At 38.7% G+C, this 22,134-nt stretch overlaps 1 protein-coding gene across 2 annotated transcripts in view; it reads left to right on the forward strand.

Annotated features, from left to right (window-relative positions):
- Positions 1–667: 667 nt before the first annotated feature.
- SLC26A7 (solute carrier family 26 member 7) overlaps positions 668–22,134 on the forward strand; it is a 137,411-nt gene continuing 115,944 nt past the window's right edge. The window contains exons 1-2 of one of the 2 annotated variants that reach the window (XM_055432638.2): positions 668–12,988; positions 14,261–14,445. The gene's annotated coding sequence lies outside the window, so the exon portion shown is untranslated. Of the gene's footprint in view, positions 12,989–14,260; positions 14,446–18,222; positions 22,103–22,134 lie in introns of those variants that run through there. The other variant, XM_055432640.2, reaches the window with a different exon arrangement.

Below are 22,134 nucleotides of genomic sequence, written 5' to 3' on the forward strand. Positions count from 1 at the left end.
ATATTTGATAAAAAATCTGAAACAAGTAAGGGAATGAATTCTGTGCTTGCCAGTTGAGTCCTTCTCCAAAAAGTGCAGAAAGAATGCTGCTGCTGCTGCTAAGTCACTTTCAGTCGTGTCCGACTCTGTGTGACCCCATAGACGGAAGCCCACCAGGCTCCCCCGTCCCTGGGATTCTCCAGGCAAGAACACTGGAGTGGGTTGCCATTTCCTTCTCCAATGAAAGAACGCTAGAAACCACCAAAGTGAAGTCGCTAAATGTGTCCGACCCTTAAAGAGAAAGCATGACTCTGCAGCCTACCAGGAGACTCCATCCATGGGATTTTGCTAGGACCGACTCTGTGGACATGGAGTGGCTTGTCAGTGAACTCCGAGAAAGAACGCTAGATAGGGAGGCACTGGCAAATAACTAAATGGGGTCGCGGAGAAAGTCATGACACGAGCTGAGCGACTGAACTTAGTTTTGAACTGGAACTGTATGATCATGCATGATCACAGGAAGGATGCATCTGGGGAAGGATGCATCTGCTTCTGCCCTGTGTTCAGAACCATTATTTAATTAAACGAGAAATTTAATGTTACTCCACATATATATGGGTGTCCATTGGCATATGCATGCAATGCGGGATACCTGGGTTCGATCCCTGGGTTGGGAAGATCCCCTGGAGAAGGGAAAGGCTACCCACTCCAGTATTCTGGCCTGGAGAATTCCATGAACTATTTAGTCCCTCGGGGTCACAGAGAGTCGGACACGGCTGAGCGACTTTCACTTTCATTGGCATATGAGATTGTGGTCTCTTCTTGCCAATCTATAATCCTTCTGAAATTCTAACATGTTAGAATCTGAAACACTGCAAAATATTTTCATTTTCTAACAGTTACAACAAACTTGTATTTACTCAAATGAAGTTGAAGCAACTGAAGCATTAACTTTTTGTGAGTTATTTGCATTTAGTATTTCTCTGTCTCTTTTGTGGGTCCTCTCTGGAATTTTTTGGTTCGCTCACACTTGCCTCAGCAAGACATAGCCAAGTAAAAAAGAGAAACTCATGTCTCTTTTACTGTTATAAATTTGTTACTGTCTGTGTTGTGGGAAGGTGGATTCAAATAGAAAGATATATATTTTAGGATTATTAATAAATTCTGTTTGTCGCCAATTACTCATTCCATGATACAATGAGCAGAGAGGAATTCCTTTAAAATAAACTGGATCAGTCTCCCCACCTCAGTCTCCCCTTTCTCTCGTCCCCCATCTGATGGCTCTTCTCTCAGATGTGCCTGCTCAGTCCCCCCAGCCTGTGGGAAGTGCCTCCCTGCCCACCATAGTTCAGATTGTGAGTTTCACCCCCAGCACCTACTTCACTCCTTCCCTTCTGAGTGCTTCTCCCATTCCTTCTATTTCATTCTGTAATTTACCTACTAATTTTATTTATTGCCCGTCTCCCTCTACTATAATGTAAGCTCCATGAGAGGAAACAAGGCTTTTTTTCCCCATAACATTTTATTATAAAAGTTCTTAAGCATATAGATAATTTGGAAGAATTTTACAGTGAATACCCATAAGCCCATCATCTAGATTCACAGTTAACATTTTACTCTATCTGCTTTATTACATCCCTCTAGTCAGCCATTGATACAACTTATTTATTTTAGAAGTTGCAGACATCAGTGGTTTCCCTTCTAATATTTCGGTGTTCAGTTCAGTTCAGTTGCTCAGTCGTGTCCGACTCTCCGCGACCCCATGAATCACAGCACACCAGGCCTCCCTGTCCATCACCAACTCCCGGAGTTCACTTGAACTCATGTCCACAGAGTCGGTGATGCCATCCAGCTATCTCATTCTCTGTCGTCCCCTTCTGCTCCCGCCCCCAACCTTTCCTAGCATAAGAGTCTTTTCCAGTGAGTCAACTCGTCGCATGAGGTGGCCAAAGTATTGGAGTTTCAGCTTTAGCATCAGTCCTTCCAATGAACACCCAGGATTGATCTCCTTTAGAAAGGACTGGTTGTATCTCCTTGCGGTACAAGGGACTCTCAAGAGTGTTCTCCAGCACCACAGTTCAAAAGCATCAATTCTTTGGGGATCAGCTTTCTTCACAGTCCAACTCTCACATCCATACATGACCACGGGAAAAACCATAGCCTTGACTAGACGGACCTTTGTTGGCAAAGTAATGTCTCTGCTTTTTAATATACTATCAAGGTTGATCATAACTTTCCTTTCAAGGAGTAAGCGTCTTTTAATTTCATGGGTACAGTCAGCATCTGCAGTGATTTTGGAGCCCCAAAAAATGAAGTCTGACACTGTTTCCACTGTTTTTCCATCTATTTCCCATGAAGTGATGGGACTAGACGCCATGATCTGTCACTAATTAGAGTTCAATATTTGTTTCTCTCTTTCTTCTGAGGTAACTTTGATATTTACATTTTTTAAAACAAATTAATTTATTAATTTTAATTGGAGGATAATTACTTTACAATGGGCTTCCCTGGTGAGTAGACTGGTAAAGAATCCTCCTGCAATGTGGGAGACCTGGATTCGATCCCTTGTTGGGAAGATCCCCTGGAGAAGGGATCGGCTACCCACTCCAGTATTCTGGCCTAGAGAATTCCATGGACTGGATAGTCCACGGTGTCGCAATGAGTCAGACACAACTGAGGAACTTTCACTTTACTTTATAATACTGTGATGGTTTTTGTCATAAATCAGCACGAATCAGCTGCAGGTGTACATGTGTCCCCTCCATCCTGAACCCCCCTCCCAGGCCCTCCCCACCCCATCCCTCTGGGTTGTCCACCACCCTTTGGGTGCCCTGCTTCCTGCATTGAACTTGCACTGGCCATCTGTTTTACGTATGGTAATATATATGTTTCAATGCTATTCTCTCAAATTATCCCACCATCACCTTCTCCCACTGAGTCCAAAAGTCTGTTCTTTACATCTGTGTCTCCTTTGCTGCTGTGCTTGTAGGATCATTGGTATGTCTTTCTTAATTCCATATATATGCATTAATACACAGTATTTGTCTTTCTCTTTCTGACTTCCTTCACTCTGTACAATAGGATCCAGGTTCATCCATCTCATTAGAACTGACTCAGATGTGTTCCTTCTTATAGCTTAGTAATATTCCATTGTGTATATGTACCGAAACTTCCTCATTCATTCGTGTGCTGCTGGACATCTCAGTTGCCTCCATGTCCTAGCTATTGTAAATGTGCTGCAGTGAACATTGGAGTACATGTGTCTCTTTCAATTCTGGTTTCTTCGGAGTTTGCTGGGTTTACATGCACAAATTTATATGACTTCAGCAAAAATGCATTTATAAGTCCTCATCAAGATATGGAGCATTACCATCATTCCAGAAAATCTTTTCATGTCCCTTCCCTGTAGTTTTGCTAGATTTTACAGAACACCCAGTTAGATTTGAATTTCAGTGAAGCAATGGATAAATATTTAATATAATAATGTCTCAAATGTTCCATAGGATATACTTATGAAAAAAAATTCTTTGCAGTTTATTTGAAATTCAAATTTAACTAGAAATCCTGTATTCTATCTGGCAGCTCTACTTTCTAGTAAATTCTTGCCTCATCTCCCAGAGGAAGTTACTATTCTGATGTTTTTCCACCATAGATTTTGCCCATTTCAGAACTTCATATAAAAGGAATTGCACTATATATATTCTTTTCTGTAAGGCATTTTTTCATTCAGCATAACGGTTTTTGAGATTCATCCATAGTGTTTATGTGTATCATGAATTTGTTCCTTTTTATTATTGACTATTGTTCCATAATATAAATATACTACTATTTATTCATTTGTTCTTCACCTTGGATTTTTTTCCAGTTTCCTTCTATCACGAATAAGCTGCTGAGCCAACAATGGCTGCCAGTTAAGTCCTTGACAAAGTCCCAACTCTTTAACATGGCTCATTCTGTGATTTCCTTTCGTCTCCCCTGACCTCACCATGCACCACTCTTTTCTTAAGCTCACCACTCTCCGATCACACTCCCTTCAGTGTCCTGAAGCTTTCATGCTGCTTCTCCCTTTGGCCTTTACACGCAATTCCTTCCATCTGCATCATGGACTCAATGGCCTTGAGTTTGAGCAAACTCTGGGAGACAGTGAAGGACAGGGAAACCTGCCTGCGAATTTTGCATGGTAGAATTGTACCTAAGCTTGCTCTTTCTGGTATCAGGTGGAGAAGGAGCAACTGGAGGAGAAAGAAAGAAATCTTACAGGATATATTTTTGCTCTTGTTTGGGACTGAGTATAGGGGCTCTGGCATGTGCTTTCTAATAAATTATCCATGTGGCTATTTTCACTCATTCTTATCAGGGGAAAAAAAGAGCATCATAATTCTTACCAGTCTAGGAACATTGTGAAATAATGTCAGTCACGAGATATTTATGAAAACTTTAGAATGGATGAGAGTCTGGGGAAGAAAGAGCTGTGAAAGGTCTGGGAGCCACAGAAATATTTTGATAATGGAGAATCATTGGGGATTTAAAATACGTATATAAAAATGTTTGGTTCTTTAAAAGGAATAATTCCTAATGGATGTTTGAAATGTGTGTGTATGTATTTCTCAGAAACTCGGGACGTATTTCTAGCAGTCATTGATTAATAACTCTTGAGTCATATCTGAGTCAATATATTACCAGTTTTAATGCCATTTTTACTTAATTTAACTGTTGGCCACTAGGCCATGGAATTCTAGCTTGGGACGTCTATAATAGTCTCATGTAAGAAACAGATTAAGTAAAATCAGAGTAAAATCTCCCCCAAAGGCTATTTGGGATTCTTAATTTCTCTTGACAGCTTTGGAAGTGAGCAAAAGCTGCATTATTCACTACTTCTTAAAAATTTTACTCACGTAAATAACCTTAAGAGCTATAAATCTCTTATCTCAAGAGGCTTTCAGGACAGAAGCTGTAAAATATAACTGGAGTAGACACTGGTCCAGCTTCAGAAACAAAACTTGTAATTGACTATTTATATCTCAATTTGAATTTCAGGAAAATAAGATCTTTTCTTTTCCAAAAGAAAATCATAGATCCTCTTGACCGCTTGAGAATGAAAACAGAAACGTCTAACCTGAATAGAAGGAAAATAATTTGAAGCTGGTAATTGAGTAAACCTCAAGATTCATATTTCCAGTTCTCCTCACTCCCTCCTCCCCTTCTGCTGGGATTTTCAGGGAATAGTAGAGTTAGGAGAAGCTGTGAGAAGGTTGAAAACTATGAGTAATTTTATAATTAAAACAGTTGGAATTTGTTTCTTTGACAGCATATGTTAGACCTTCAGGTGAAGGTAGGTAAAAGCAGCAGATAGCTGAGACCCTTTTGGGAATAGTGTGTGCATCATTTTAATGCAAAGTGAGACTGATTCGATATGCTATATTGTGGAAAATATTAAATACCATCCACAGTCATCACTGACATAATAGAGTCTGTACATACAAGCCTTGGCAGCCTTTGTCCAGGTGTTCTTAATTGTTTGTTACTGACTTGACAGAGGACAGAGGATGAGCTGGTTGGATGGCATCACTGACTCGATGGACATGAGTTCGAGTCAACTCAGAGAGATCGTGAAGGACAGGAAAGCCTGGCGTGCTGCAAGTCATGGGGCTGCAAAGATTCGGACGATTTAGCGACTGAACAAGTGACTTGACAACCACTAGGTGACACTGTTGCTTCACCAAGTTAGTGCAGGAGGCTCCGTTAACTACTCAGAAGGAAGTGCTATAGAACTCATGATCATCAGCATAATTATGAGTAGTTCTGACAGTACTGTCTATTATGTGTAATGTACGCATGCTTATAATAGACTACTAAGTGCTACTGCTGCTACTGCTAGTCGCCACCAGACCAGTCTGCTGCTGCTGCTGCTGAAGTTGCTTCAGTCGTGTCCAACTCTGCCACTGCATAAACAGCAACCCACCAGGCTCCCCCATCCCTGGGATTCTCCAGGAAAGAATACAGGAGTGGGTTGCCATTTCCTTCTCCAATGCATGAAAATGAAAAGTGAAAGTGAAGCTGCTCAGTTGTGTCCGACTCTTCGCGACCCCATGGACAGCCTATGGGGTCAGGCTCCTCTGTCCATGGGATTTTCCAGGCAAGAATACTGGAGTGGATTGCCATTGCCTTCTCCGAGACCAGTGTCTAGTGTGTGTCAATCCTGTAATGACCTTTGTGCTTTGCACTGTAACTTAATCCTTCTGTTAATCATACTTGTGGGAGATTACAAATCTAAGTAGTGGCAGAACCGGGTACCCTGGCCCCTTTATTGACAGATATGGCCGCTGGTCACACGGTGAGCTGGTGGTAGGATGTGACATCTCTGATGGTGTGTGTTTCCAATCAAGTTGCCTGTATCAAAATAAGAGGGCCTGTGGAACAACAGTGAAGGGGGCTAACATAAGCATGGTTTCCTTCCCATTACTTTTTAAAAGATGTTCTTGGAAACTGATATTTGTGGAAAAATTCTATTTGATATACCTACTAATGTTTTCATTCACAGCAGATAACTTTAACATAGGATTGCTAGATAAAACGTGATTCCTATATAAATTTATTTCAGATAAATATTAATAACTTCTTAGCATAAGTATGACCCATGCAAAAATCTGTATCTCTGGTAAACAATAAATATATTTATTTTTTGTATAAGTATGTTCCAAATATTGAATGGGGAATATCTATATTAAATAAAAATTATTTCTTATTTATATGAAATGCTAATTTACCTAGGTCTCCTGTATTTTAATTTGGTAAATCTGTCAACATTACCTTACTTTTCTTGTTAATTTGGGACAGTTTAACTGAGTCAATTTTCTCCCCCCTCTATTTTGGACTCTCTGTCTTCTCTATCTACCCCTCTGTTCCTGAGGAATATATTTGTCCTTTTAAAGGAATATCCTGTGATCTGACTCTTAAATGCTTCTGCCTCTCGCCAGACGTGCTCCAAGAGAATGGAGGTTACATGTGAAAGTGCCTATACATAAATTGCTTAATCAGATTCAGAAACTGCTTTGTTGCTTTCACTGTACTATTTTTCGCATTATCTGCTTTAGTTCCTGATTAGAGTGTGGAAAAGATCATACATACAATTTGCCTTATTCCTAATCTCAGAAATCAATTCCAGAAGGAAGTTTAGACCTTGAATTTTTAAATCTATTGTTCTTAGTTTTACAATCCTAATTATGTTAAGTCTGCTAAAGTGTCATGCTCCCTCATTCATGGGACCTCCCTGTGAAAGAGTAATCCATGGGGATGTATCAGAAAACATTCTGATCATCCATTGTAGTTTTTTAAAGCAGCCAATTAAAAATAATAAAGACTGTTCACTGGACTGGAGACTTTGGGAGTATAAATTTAATTTAATTCCATGGAGTTTTTCTTTTAAGTACAGGTTAATAGGCTGCTCCTGAAAGTAATCCTTTCTGTACAGACAGGTAAAAGAGTTGAGAGGTATAAACACTATGTACTACTAATAAGCATATTCATCACTTCGTACTTCACACTAGTTTTAAGATTCTATGTATTTTTTATAGATTAGAATGAGACCCCAGTCAATTTATTCAAAGAAATTTATAGATGAAAATGTTTCTCCTGGCTGACATAAAGAATTGCCTTAGATTAAAGACAACCAGAGCAATAATGGCAAATTTCCATTCCCACTAAACCATAGTGATATTACTAAGAGATCTATGCAAACTTTCTTTCGGAGCATGGATGCACTGCTTCAGAATTCTTCTTAACTCCTCATTTCAACAGTTCAATTGAGTTAATTCATCTTTATTGACCCAGAGTATGGATGACCTTTTGGTTAATCATCTTCAGAATGTACAGGATATAAATACCAGAAGATTAAAAAAAAAAGGCAAGAGTTTAAGCATTTAGAACCAACTTGAGGACATGGCAATGTTTAGAGTCTGAAAAGGAAAAATGAAGTTGGCATTTTTGTTGCTGTTGTTCAGTCGCTAAGTTGTCTCCAACTCTTAGTCATGTGACCCCATGGACATGTAGCACACCAGGCTCCTCTGTCCTCCACTATCTCCTGGAGTTTGCTTAAATTCATGTCCATTGTGTCAGCGACGCCATCTAACCATCTCATCCTCTGCTGCTCTCTTCTCCTTTTGCCTTCAGCCTTTCACAGCATCAGGGTCTTTTCCCATGAGTCAGCTCTTTGTATCAGGTGGCCGAAGCTTCAGCTTCAGCATCAGTCCTTCTAATGAGTATTCAGGGTTGATTTCTTTTAGGATTGACTGATTTGATCTCCTTGAAGTCAAAGGACTCTCAAGAATCTTCTCCAGCACCACAGTTCGAAAGCATCAGTTATTCAGTGTTCCGCTTTCTTTTCTTTCTTTCTCACATCTGTACATGACTACTGGAAAAACCATAACTTTGACTATATGGACCCTTGTTGACAAAGTGATGTCTCTGTTCTTTAATACTTTGTTTAGGTTTGTCATAGCTTTCTTCCAAAGAGCAAGAATCTCTAAATTTCATGGTTGCAGTCACCATCTACAGTGATTTTGGAGCCCAAGGAAGTGAAATCTGTCACTGCTTCCACTTTTCCCTCTTCTATTTGCCAGAGAGTTGGCATGCAGATCTTCAAACTAAGCAGAGATATGTGACCATTTTTTTTTGAGGATAAATAATGTTGTAGTCCAATTTAGAATTTTGAGTTCAATCAAGGCAGAAGTATTGGGTTGGCCAAAAGAGTCTTTCATTTTTTTCCTGTAAGATGGCTCTAGTAGCATTTAGTTGTCTGTAACTTCATTTGAAACGATTTTGTTGGATTGTATTGTGACAGCTGTCATATCAGCATGTATATTTTAAAAAACTTACCAAAATTAGTGAATTTTTCTGTAGCCATTTTAATATTGAAGATGGAAGAAAAAAGCAACATTTTTGGCATATTGTGCTTATTATTTCACGAAAGGTAAAAGTGCAACTGAAACACACACGCAAAAACTCTGGGCAGTGTATGGAGAAGGTGTGACTGAGCAAGCATGTCAAAAGAGGTTTGTGAAATTTCGTGCGGAAGGTACCTTGCTGGACAATGCGCCACGGTCAGGTAGACCAGTTAGGTAGGTCAGGTTGACAGTGATCAAATGGAGACATTAATTGGAACAATCAACGTTATACCTTGCAAGATATGGTCAGCAAACTCAAAATATTCAAATCAAGTGTTGAAAATCATTTGCACCAGCTTGGTTTTGTTCATCACTGTGATGTTTGGGTTCAGCATAAATTAAGCAAACAAAAAAAAAAACCTTCTTGACCATATTTCTACATGAGACTCTCTACTTAAACATCATGAAAACATTCTGTTTTTTAAAACAAATTGTGACAGGTGATAAAAAGTGGATACTGTACAATAATGTGAGATCGTGGTGCAAGTGAAATAAGTCAACACCAGCCTCACCAAAGGCCAGTCTTCATCCAAAGACGGTATTGTGTATATGGTGGGGTTGGAAAGGAGTCCCCTATTATAAACTCCTGGAAAGCTGAATGATTAACTCCAACAAGTGCTGGTCGCAATAGACCAACTGAAAGCAGTGCTTGATGGAAAGTGTCTGGAATCAGTCAACAGAAAATGCATAATCTTCCATCAGGATAATGCAAGACCGCATGTTTCTTTGATGACCAGGCAAAAACTGTTACAGCTTGGCTGGAAGGTTCTGATTCACCTGCTGTATTCACCAACCATTGCACCTTCAAAGATCCATTTATTTTTGTCTTTACAAAATTCTCAGTGGAAAAAAATTTCAGTTCCCTGAAAGACTGGAGAAAGAACCTGATACAGTTCTTTGCTCAAAAAGAAGTAGTTTTGGAATGATGGAATTATGAAGTTGCCTGAAGAAATGGCAGAAGCTAGTGGAACAAATCAGTGAATACGGTGTCAATAAAGTTTTTGGTGAAAAAAAGAAATGTGTCATTTATTTTTACTTAAAAAAAAATGAAGGACTTTTTGGCCAACCCAATAGATTTGGCTTGTTATTCAATTTGGGATCTAAGTAGACTGATTTGCAAAAAATATAAACTGGGTAAGATTGTCCATCCCAGGAGAAGAAAGCATTCCGTTCTAATTGAGTAGTGATTGGAAGGAAGTAAGGCACTATTGAAATATTCAAGTCATCCTAGCAACTAATGAAAGAAATGTGTAGGAACTAAAAACTAACATTTATCAGTGCCTCTCCTATATGCCAGACATTGCCCTTGGTACTCTATTTATCAAAATCCTCCTTTGAAAGACCTTGAAAAGTTGGCATGAAATTTCAGCTTTGCTTGCCAACATGCTGGTTGATTATCTGGCTTCACAATACAGTGCTGCAAATGTTTCTTTTTTTCATGTTCTCCTTTTGACGTGAATAAAAAGCAGTGTTCCCTGGGGCTTAATTTGTCTGCTCTAGTATGTGTGTGTGTATATATATATATATATATTAAACTGCCAAATATGTAGTGATTATGTTACAGAATATCTTTGTAATCTATGTGCAATATAGATCTTGCAACTTCTCACATAAATTTTAGTTACACCACTAGTTAATTGGGAGAATGAGAATTCCGGTACTATTCCCTATGTGCTACTTCTTGAAGTGAAAGAAATGCATTGTGGAAGGCCTAAAATGTACCTCAAAGTTTTGAGTTTTCAATAATAATATTTGAATATTTGTCTACAGTTCAGCTCAGTCACTCAGTCATGCCCAACTCTTTGTGACCCCATGGACTGTAGCACACCAGGCCTCCCCTGTCCATAACCAACTCCTGGAGTTCACCCAAACTCATGTCCATTGAGTCAGTGATGCCATCCAACCATCTCATCCTCTGTCATCCCCTTCTCCTGCCTTCAATCTTTCCCAGCATCAGGGTCTTTTCTAATGACAGCTCTTCACATCAGGTGGCCAACGTATTGGAGTTTCAGCTTCAACATTTGTCTACATCTTCCATTAAATGATAAATTTTATTTTATTTGTTTGACTCTGATATCTGAGTTATAGTTAACTACCCGATTTGAATTCTTAAGGACAAATAAACTTGAGCATTGAGAATTTCTGAATATTACTATGTGCATTATGGTAATAAGACATTAGTTGAAGCAGCCCATGTTTGAATTATGTTGTCAAATATTGAATGTAAACAAGAAAAAAAAAGCTGACTCAAAAATATGTTTCATGGCTTCAGTGTCCCAGGATATTCTAAGTGTAAGTGCTCTTAATTTCCATTGGTAAGTCAATTGGTCCAGACAATGGGCATCATTTAAGTACTGTGGAAGTCAACATGTAACGTGTTGAAGAATGTCCCAGTAAAACCACTAAAAAGATCAGTTTCTTGTACATCTGGGCTAGAATGAGATGTTAGCCCAAAAAAGCCTCATTGAAGCATTATTAGTAAGATGTGTATCCCAGTGTTATCATAAAAAAAGTCCACAAAACTGGAAGAACCAAAGTATCTACTCCTAGGAAAATGACTATGTAAACCTTGGTACACCTTTGTGAGGGAATATTGTACAGTCATTAAAAACTGTGTTCTCTAAGAGTTTTTCACGATGTAGCAAAGGGTTATAATGCTCAGTGAAATTTAAAAAAGTGTATGTGTACAGCATTGTCTTAGCTGTGTAAAAAAAAATGTTTCATAGGAAAAAAGGGAACAAACTACAAGCAGAACTTTAATCAACAGTGTGATCGTAAGACATCTTTTTTTTAACACCACCATTCTATACTTTACAAAACTTTCTATTTTATAATAGGAATTTGGTTATGTACTAATCAGAAAAATGAAATCTATTGAAGAAAATTAATGGCTTCTGAATTCTTATCAAAGTACAAGTGTTCTGCTTTTACCCTATTGATCCTTGACACAGAAATATACAAAACAATGGAATTTGACCATGGGAAATAAAAGCAAGGGACTAAGTAGAGACCTGAGTTTTAGTTTTTGGTATTTTAATATACATGTGTATATGAGAGCATTAAAAAAAAATTTCAGTTGTGTAAGTTTACTCATATTTCATGTACACAGTAATTATCTTGCATAAAAAACACTTCTTGTTGCAAGTAAGTGAGAGCCTAAAGGTAATTTAATTATCAGTCCTAAATCTTAGACTAGCCCCCTATTTCATGCATAAAAACCTGTGACCGTTTCTCAGGAATGTTATAAATATGATTTCCACACAGTTTGAATCCTCTTCATTAGGAGTCACTCCTAGGTACTATTTCAACTTTAAGACTTAAGACTTAATGAGGTAACACTAAAATATCCTCACTAGCATTGAATTTCCACTAAAAATGATTGCATAAATCAAACACTGTTTGACAGTGTTGGGGAAACTTGCTTTTTTGGATGATCCCTTTGCTGCAATATAGACTATGTGGAGTATTTGAGACATTTTTCTTATGAGTAACACAACAATTCCAGAGTCTGTTTTTTTCTCTGTTATTATGAATGATACCTTCTAGATGAGTACTCTGTACCCAGAGTAATGAAGTTAGTAGATAAGCTCTATTATCTCTTTTAATAGAGGTACCAGATTGAGAACTTACATGCCTACTGAAGACAGTATATTTGGTTTCAGTAATAAGTTTGATATAAATCCTTAAGAGACTTGTGTGGACAAAATAAAAAAATAAAGTCCTGTTTGACTGTTCTCAATTTCTACTAAAGAATAAACTTCAATCTGAAGGACAGAGTCTAGCCGATGTATCTGGGTTTTCTTATTTGCTGATTTAAATAAAGACTTATATGACATGCGTAATCAGATTTTGGGTAATACTATGGACCATGTTATGCCCCCCCGCCCCGTTGAATTCATATGTTAAAGTACTATCCCCCAGTATGATGGCATTTGGGATGGAGCCTTCAGGAGATAATTAGGTTTAGGTCGTATCGTGAAGTACTGATTCTTTCTTTCTTTTACATGAAGAAGAAATGAGATGGCGGCTCTTTGCAAGCCAGGAAGAGAGCCCTTATCAGGAACCAGGTTGGTTGGCTCCTTGATCTTAGACTTTCCAGTCCTCCAGAACTGTGAGAAATAAATTCCTGTGGTTTAACCTAACCAGTCTATGGTATTTTATTATAGTAGCATAAACTGACTAATAATACAGGTGACAATTTGTGGTGTGTTTCAGGAAAGAACTGACTCATGTTGGATCTGTTTCTTTAACCATTGCTCTTATTCACTGAAAGGAGACCGTTTATACATAATGGCCTGCCTCTAGGAACCTTGCCCCTCTGCCTGAATGTTAAATCCAAGTGCCTTTGTTCAGCACCCTGTCACCTGTGGATGGCTATAGGAAGAAAAAAATTAACACAACTTTAATACAAAGGAAAATGAAAGTATGCAGTTGTAAGGGCCTTATACTAAATGTGAAGTGGTATGCTATCATTTGAAGATAGACTTTAATAGTTAAAGATGTATACTATATACTCTAAGGGCTTCCCTGATGGCTCAGCAGTAAAGAATCTGCCTGCAATGCAGGAGACCTGGGATTGATCCCTGGGTTGGGAAGATACCCTGGAGAAGGGAATGATAACCCACTCCTGTCCTTGCCTGGAGAATCCCATGGACAGAAGAGCCTGGCAGGCTACAGTTCATAGGGTCGCAAAGAGTTGGACATGAATGAGTGACTAACACACTTATACACTCTAAAGCAATCATCAATATAAGAGTATAGTTAATAAACCAACAAAGGAGTAAAATAAAATAATAAAAATGATCCAAAAGGTGGTAATAAAAGGAAAAAAATAAACTGATGAGATGATTATAAAATAAATTACAATGATAGTTTTAAACCCAATCATATCAATAACCGTGTTACATATAAATGGTCTATATACTCCAAATAAGGCAGAGATTGTCACACTGGATTACAAAAGCAAGACTGAACTCTATGCTGCCTACAAGAAATCCACATTAAATTAAAGGACATAAAATATTTACACTTATTTCCCTTAGTACAAAAAAATATTATTCCTAGAAATAGGACATCTGAAGCAGCAGTTATAGATTCACAATCATGCACTTCTTAGGAAGTGAATTTCTATTGGATAATCCCCTCTTTTGGTATCATCAGATCTTCTCAAGTCCTGCTGTTTCCCCAGCTATAGTTTAATTTACTTACCATTTATCAATTGTTGGTCAGAAATGAGAAGGGGTTTCTTACTAATACTCAGTGAACTGTTATTGTTTTTTTTTTTTTCCTTTCCTTTTTACTCTGTTCTTTCTTCCCTTTCTCCCTTCCTTTTTTTTCAGTTCAGTGTCCTGTAAGCAAAAACATCACAGACTGGGTGGTTTAAACAATAAACATTTATTTCTCACATTTCTGGAGATGCAGAAGCCCAAGATCAAGGCACCAAGAGATTTTGTGTATAGTGAGGGCCTTCTTCCTGGACTTGGAGATTTCCATTTTCTTGCTGTATCCTCACATGGCTGAGATAGTAAGCTCTAAACTCTTTCTCTTCTTATAAAGATATTAATCCAACTGTGGTCTCCACCCTCATGACCTTGTATAAAACTGATTATTTCACAAAAGCCCCACCTTGTAATACCATCTCATTGGCTGTTAGGGTTTCCTCATAGAATATTAGGGGGATGCAAACATGCAGTCCAAACATCTTCTGTCCTGCCTCCCTCTTTGCGCCCTGCCCATGCCCTCCTTTTTCTTTGAAAATGCCTTGGATCCTTGTAAATATACACTTGAAAGTACAAGTGATTTTTTCACTTCACTAGAACTATCTTCTTTTGGCCCCTCAGTTCAGTTCAGTTGCTCAGTTGTGTCCGACTCTTTGCGACCCCATGAACTGCAGCACGCCAGGCTTCCCTGTCCATCACTGACTCCCGGAGTCCACCCAAACCCATGTTCATCAAGTCGGTGATGCCATCCAACCATCTCATCCTCTGTCGTCCCCTTCTCATCCTGCCCTCAATCTTTCCCAGCATCAGGGTCTTTTCAAATGAGTCAGCTCTTCGCATCAGGTGGCCAAAGTATTGGAGTTTCAGCTTCAACATCAGTCCTTCCAATGAACACCCAGGACTGATCTCCTTTAGGATGGACTGGCTGGATCTCCTTGCAGTCCAAGGGACTCTCAAGAGTCTTCTCTAACACCATAGTTCAAAAGCATCAATTCTTCGGTGCTCAGCTTTTTTTATAGTCCAACTCTCACATCCATACATGACCACTGGAAAAACCATAGCCTTGACTAGACGGACCTTTGTTGGCAAAGTAATGTCTCTGCCTTTTAATATGCTCTATAGGTTGGTCATAACTTTCCTTCCAAGGAAAAAGCGTATTTTAATTTCATGGCTGCAGTCACCATCTGCAGTGATTTTGGAGCCCAGAAAAATAAAGTCAGCCACTGTTTCCACTGTTTCCCCATCTATTTGCCATGAAGTGATGGGACTGGATGCCATGATCTTAGTTTTCTGAATGTTGAGATTTAAGCCAACTTTTCACTCTCCTCTTTCACTTTCACCAACAGGCTCTTTAGTTCTTCTTCACTTTCTGCCATAAGGGTGGTGTCACCCCATTATGAGTCAAAATAAGTCATGGAATAATGGCAGAAGGAAAAACATGTTAAAGAAACAGACTGGAAGGTATTATTTAATTCAAAGAAAGCTAAGTTACATAAGCAATCAGCACTGAAAGAATAGAATTTTGCTCACTCTGCTATACTGGTTGGCCTGTCATGAGTAAAACGTGAAATCCACTGTTTAGGACTGTAATTGACATATATGTGCAGCCCATTTAAATGTCTCAGTATTTCTAAAATAGCACCACAAAAAATCAGAGCTTTTTAGGGATAGCATTAAATGAATTAGTCCTGAACAGTTGTGCATGTCACAGGAATTAGGATAAAGACTGAAGAGTGGACATTTTAAATGGCAGATATTGGCTCAGTAATTAGGAATAATGTTCTAACAATTAGGTTGTCTGAAAATCGGAATGAGTTATTTTTCTAAACTTGTCGATTACAGTCATTGGAAGAATTAAAACATAGGTTGGATTCAGCGCTGTGTCAACCTATAAGACATTTTAGGTAAATTGGGAGAAAGGTACCCTATCTAGTGCATGACTTAATAAAGTTTGCTCCCTCTGAATTGATGTATCCCCATGCCAGTTACTGGAGAAGGCAATGACAACCCACTCCAGTACTCCTGCCTGGAGAATCCCATGGGCGGAGGAGCCTGGTAGGCTGCAGTTCATGGGGTCGTGAAGAGTCGGACATGACTGAGCGACTTCACTTTCACTTTTCACTTTCATGCTTTGAGAAGGAAATGGCAACCCACTCCAGTGTTCTTGCCTGGAGAATCCCAGGGACCGGGGAGCCTGGCAGGCTGCCGTCTATGGGGTTGCACAGAGTCGGACACGACTGAAGTGACTTAGCAGCAGCAGCAACAGCATGCCAGTTACATGATAGCAGAACATGGATTAGTTTCAGCTGCTACTTACTGACTCAGGTGGGAACCTTTTGCAATGTCCTCTTATTAGAAATGCTGTAGATCAACTTTCTAAAGTAGACTCGACTTTGGAGTTAATGCCTTCTGAGATTTATGAGTCTACATTTCTGAGTGTAACCCGAATATAAATCACTGCTTTAGGTGTCCTGTTCTCCACACAGACCACATTCAAAGAAGCGTAATGTTACAGTCAAAAGTAATATGAGAAGAATTTCAGTTTAATAAGTGTCTCTCAAAAACTATTAAATATGATCCAGCTTATAGTGTACAATGTTTATTGAAATGTTTTTCTTCAACATTTTTCTTCCTTTGTACCTGGTTCAATTCTCTTTTCATAATTACTCTAGAAAGATAGAATTTCCTTATAATTGTGAAAGAACAGGGAAAATTTGAGCAAGTAAGGACAAAAATCTCTCCTTATTTTTCCCACTACTATCTCTCTCTTTCTGTCTCTACCTATTTTCTTGATTCTTTAACAGCACAGCCTGGAAACTAGACTAAGATAGAGTCAATGATTCTTCGGTAATTTCGGGAGTAGGGATATGCATGTGTTAATAATTGCTGAGTGGATTCTATATCTGCAGAACCTTCCATTAGATCCTGAGGAAACAGGCAAAGCAAGTTATGTGAATAATATCTACACTCAAGTAATTTACAGTCTCATGAACCAAACTGGATAAAATCACACACAGTAAATTTCAAGCAAGAAAATCAACAGACAGTGAAAATGACTACAGCTGTATACCTATGAATAACCTAAAAGTTACCTAGATCTTTGGTATATAAGAAGAATGGAACTGTAGGGAAGCCAGGGAAATTTTTATTAAACAGTTACATACTGAGCAAGTGTTCAGACAGGGAAAAAACTAGGAATATGGAACTAGGGAAATCTGTATAAAACCAAAGAGTCGGTGTGCAGCAGATAGTATACTAACCTGCTAGAATACAGGCAGGATGGGAAGTTTTTTTTCTCAGTGGGAATGCAACTCTCCATCCTGAGCTCCTGTAACACTTACCGTCTGACTTGATTGTTAATTTATTCTATTCTGCCTTTTTTCTATAACCTCCATTAAATAATCCTTAGAAAATAGACAACGTCTTCCCTTCCCCATCCTTCTATTGCATTTCACACAGTCTAGCAAAGTGTGACTGATCAGTAAATACTTGCTAATTTAAATAGAGTCGATAAGTAGCTGGTAGAGGAGGGGTGGAGAGTGGAGAAAGGATGGCATGTTTATGCTAATGAGTTTGAGCATAATATTAGAAATCACTGGAAGTTCAAACATGTCAGAGATACGATCAAAATATTCTAGGAAGGAAGAGTCTTTTGTTGTGTTACGTGGACATAATAAGTTCATCTTTTTATTTGTACAGCTGTTGCCTGAACATTTGGGAAAGAGATGTCTCATATAGATGATATGTAGTACTGAATTTTAAGCTAATTTTAGGCATTGAAAATTTTGAATAAATATGTTTAGCTTTGAATTTTATGGGCTAGGTAAAGTGCTCTGAGTATCTCATGGGTGTGCATAAATTTCTTCACAAAAGTGTTTTTGAGTTGCTGATTATAATCAATCCTACACTTGATAGCATGTTTTAGAGTGAGATTTTGGCATGTTTTAAATAATGTCTAAGCATATGGAGTGGGAAGAAAACCTGGAGTTTAAAAAATATTTTTAGGAAAGATCTACTCTAACTTTTAGGAGGTTTTTGTGTTTTTTTTTTAATTGAGAGACTTCAGAGCTATTTTATCAAACTAATTATTTTCCCTCCTGGTCTTAGAATGAAAGTGAAAGTGTTAGTCATTTAGTCATGTCCGACTTTATGCAGTCCCATGGATTGTCTCCTCTGTCGATGGAGTTCTTCAGGCAAGAATACTGGAGTGGGTTGCCATTTCCTTCTCCAGAGGATCTTCCCGACCTAGGGGTCGAACCCAGGTCTCCTGCATTGGAAGCAGGTTCTTGACTGTCTGAGCCGCCAGGGAAGACTTCCTGGTCTTTGGATGTTTTAGAGCAATTGTTGGCACTAATACGCTTAAGTTCAGTTTAGTTCAGTTCAGTCGCTCAGTCGTGTCCGACTCTTTGCGACCCATGAATCACAGCCCGCCAGTCCTCCCTGTCCATCACCAACTCCCGGAGTTCGCTCAAACTCATGTCCGTCGAATCGGTGATGCGATCCAGCCATCTCATTCTGTGTCGTCCCCTTCTCCTCCTGCCCCCAATCCCTCCCAGCATCAGAGTCTTTTCCAGTGAGTCAACTCGTCGCATGAGGTGGCCAAAGTATTGGAGTCTCAGCTTTAGCATCAGTCCTTCCAATGAATACCCAGAATCGATCTCCTTTAGAATGGACTGGTTGGATCTCCTTGCAGTCCAAGGGACTCTCAAGAGTTTTCTCCAGCACCACAGTTCAAAAGCATCAATTCTTAGGCGATCAGCTTTCTTCACAGTCCAACTCTCACATCCATACATGACCACTGGAAAAACCATAGCCTTGACTAGACGGACCTTTGTTGGCAAAGTAATGTCTCTGCTTTTTAATATGCTATCTAGGTTGGTCATAACTTTCCTTTCAAGGAGTAAGTGTCTTTTAATTTCATGGCTGCAGTCAGCATCTGCAGTGATTTTGGAGCCCCCAAAAATAAAGTCTGACACTGTTTCCACTGTTTTTCCATCTATTTCCCATGAAGTGATGGGACCAGATGCCATGTTTCTATACAGATTCATCTTCAATTCCAAAAATTCTGTTCATGTGAATTCTTTGTTACTAGCATTTAGCACAAAGTTTTTTTTCTTTAGCATAATTGAAATTACACAAATCATAGGAGTTGACTGATTATTTCAGTATTTAAGCTTTCAATTACTTTTTTCATTTTCTTAACTTGGATTTGAATTTTTGACCTAAATATATTTTGAGAAAAGAATCATTAGTATTAATTTTGATTATAAAAGTAGTAATACTCAGTTTATATATAGTTTCTGAATTTCTTCCTTTATGTAATGGATGAAGTATATAAAACAAAGTTAGATTACTGTTTGTGAAGAAAAAGCAACATAACATCTCTATTAAAGGTGAATTTACTTATCTGATGAATCTACCTCTCATGCTAAAAGAATAGGGCTAAAATATTATGAGTCTCTGGTGAGACTCTAAAGCTAATGAAATGTTCATAAACGTAACATATGTAAACAATTGGAAAAATACAAAATAAATTCTATGTACATATGAATAAACTGTACATATATTGCTATATATTTAGGATTCATTGCATTTAAAAAGAAAAGTATTTTTTGCTCAGATAGAAAGCCAGTGATGTCATTTATGGAAGACTGAGAGAGTAAAGTAATGCTCAAAATTCTCCAAGCCAAGCTTCAGCAGTACGTGAACCGTGAACTTCCAGATGTTCAAGCTGGTTTTAAAAAGGACAGAGGAACCAGAGATCAAATTGCCAACATCTGCTGGATCATCAGAAAAGCAAGAGAGTTCCAGAAAAACATCTGTTTCTGCTTTATTGACCATGCCAAAGCCTTTGACTGTGTGGATCACAATAAACTATGGAAAATTCTGAAAGAGATGGGAATACTAGACCACCTGACCTGCCTCTTGAGAAACCTGTATGCAGGTCAGGAAGCAACAGTTAGAACTGGACATGGAACACCAGACTGGTTCCAAATAGGAAAAGGAGTACGTCAAGGCTGTATATTGTCACCCTGCTTATTTAACTTATATGCAGAGTACATCATGAGAAATGATGGGCTAGCTGAAGCACAAGCTGGAATCAAGATTGCTGGGAGAAATATTAATAACTTCAGATATGCAGATATGCAGATGACACCACCCTTATGGCAGAAAGTGAAGAAGAACTAAAGAGCCTCTTGATGAAAGTGAGCTTAAAGCTCAACATTCAGAAAATTAAGATCATGGCATCTGGTCCCATCACTTCATGGGAAATAGATGGGGAAACAGTAAGAGACTTTTCTTTTTTTTGGGCTCCAAATTCACTGCAGTTGCTGATTGCAGTCATGAAATTAAAAGACGCTTACTCCTTGGAAGGAAAGATATGACCAACCTAGACAGCATATTGAAAAGCAGAGACATTACTTTGACATCAAAGGTCCATTTAGTCAAGGCTATGGTTTTTCCAGTGGTCATGTATGGATGTGAGAGTTGGATATGAAGAAAGCTGAGTGCCGAAGAATTGATGCTTTTGAACTGTGGTGCTGGAGAAGACTCTTGAGAGTCCCTTGGACTGCAAGGAGATCCAATCAGTCCATCCTAAAGGAATCAATCCTGGGTGTTCATTGGTAGGACTGATGTTGAAGGTGAAACTCCAGTACTTTGGCCACCTCATGCAAAGAGCTGACTCATTTGAAAAGACCCTGATGCTGTGGAAGATTGAGGGTACGAGGAGAAGGGGACGACAGAGGAAGATATGGTTAGATGGCGTCACCGACTCAGTGCACATGAGTTTGGGTAAACTCCGGGAGTTGGTGTTGGACAGGGAGGCCTGGCGTGCTGTGATTCACGGGATCGCAAAGAGTCAGACACGACTGAGCGACTGAACTGAACTGAACTGAAAGAGTAGTTCTTCACCTTAACTTAAAAACAATGGGAAAAATTACAGCCAGAGACACTAGAAGTATCCAAGATATCCACGTAGCAATATTTTGTCATTTTAAAGACTTCCAGAAGACAGATCTCTACTCTGGACAAATAGGCATTAAGAGGGCTGGGGCAAACTATGTACATGCTGTTCTTCTTGGGTTCACATTTTTTGTTAATGTATTAGCTTTTTATGAATTAGCATAATTCAAATGGCAAAGTCTTCATAAATGCAGGCCCTTTCTTCTCGGGGCTCGGCCTTACACTTATAAAATAAAGGTCTTTGACAGCCTGACTATATTCCATTATAAAATGTAACATCCTTTCTGAAACAGAGAAATCCCCCAAAAGTTATGTGAAAAGAGGGCAGAATCATAAAAATGTTGGGAACTCTTCAAATAATATTATGATCCATATGTTATTCCTTAGAAATTTCAGTTAGGATAGTGCCAAGTGTGAGAATTATGACTTAGAAAAATAGAGAAAACTGAGTGAACGATTCAGAGACAAGCAAGAAATGTTGCCACAAGTAATTGTTCAATGTAAGCTTATTTTCTTAGCCCATGAAATGAAATTTCTGTTTGTTTATGAGAACTGGCTATTCTGTTGCCAGACTGGGCAGTGGCTGTCTGACTGTTTCTGTATGAATGAAAATCTCCTCGATAAGAGCATTTAGCAAAGCCTCTTAGGTTTCTGAATATTTCAGAAATGGCAGTCATTTGATATACTGAAAATACCCACTTCCCAAAGACGTAAATCTAGATTCTCTGACTACATCTTGCATAACAAAACCTCTCTGGTTTTATGATTTTGCATAGTTTGTCGGGAGAAGGCAGGAATAGCTGAATGCTTCCTGGTTTCTTTAGCATAACCCAGCCCACTTGCAACACATGCCCAGAACTACCTCATTAGCCACTGGGATATAAGCCAAAACATAAGACTGCAGTGAGTATAGGGGGAATCACAGGCTGGAGAGCTCCGCACCAACTTAATGCTGAATCCACTACTTTTCAAGATCAGAAAATATTACACCAACAGGTACCACTTCTTGTCTCATTCAGATCAAAATC

Source organism: Moschus berezovskii, chromosome 16, assembly GCF_049115385.1.
Source record: "Moschus berezovskii isolate FMDL1 chromosome 16, NW_MosBer_1.0, whole genome shotgun sequence".
NCBI lineage: Eukaryota > Metazoa > Chordata > Mammalia > Artiodactyla > Moschidae > Moschus > Moschus berezovskii.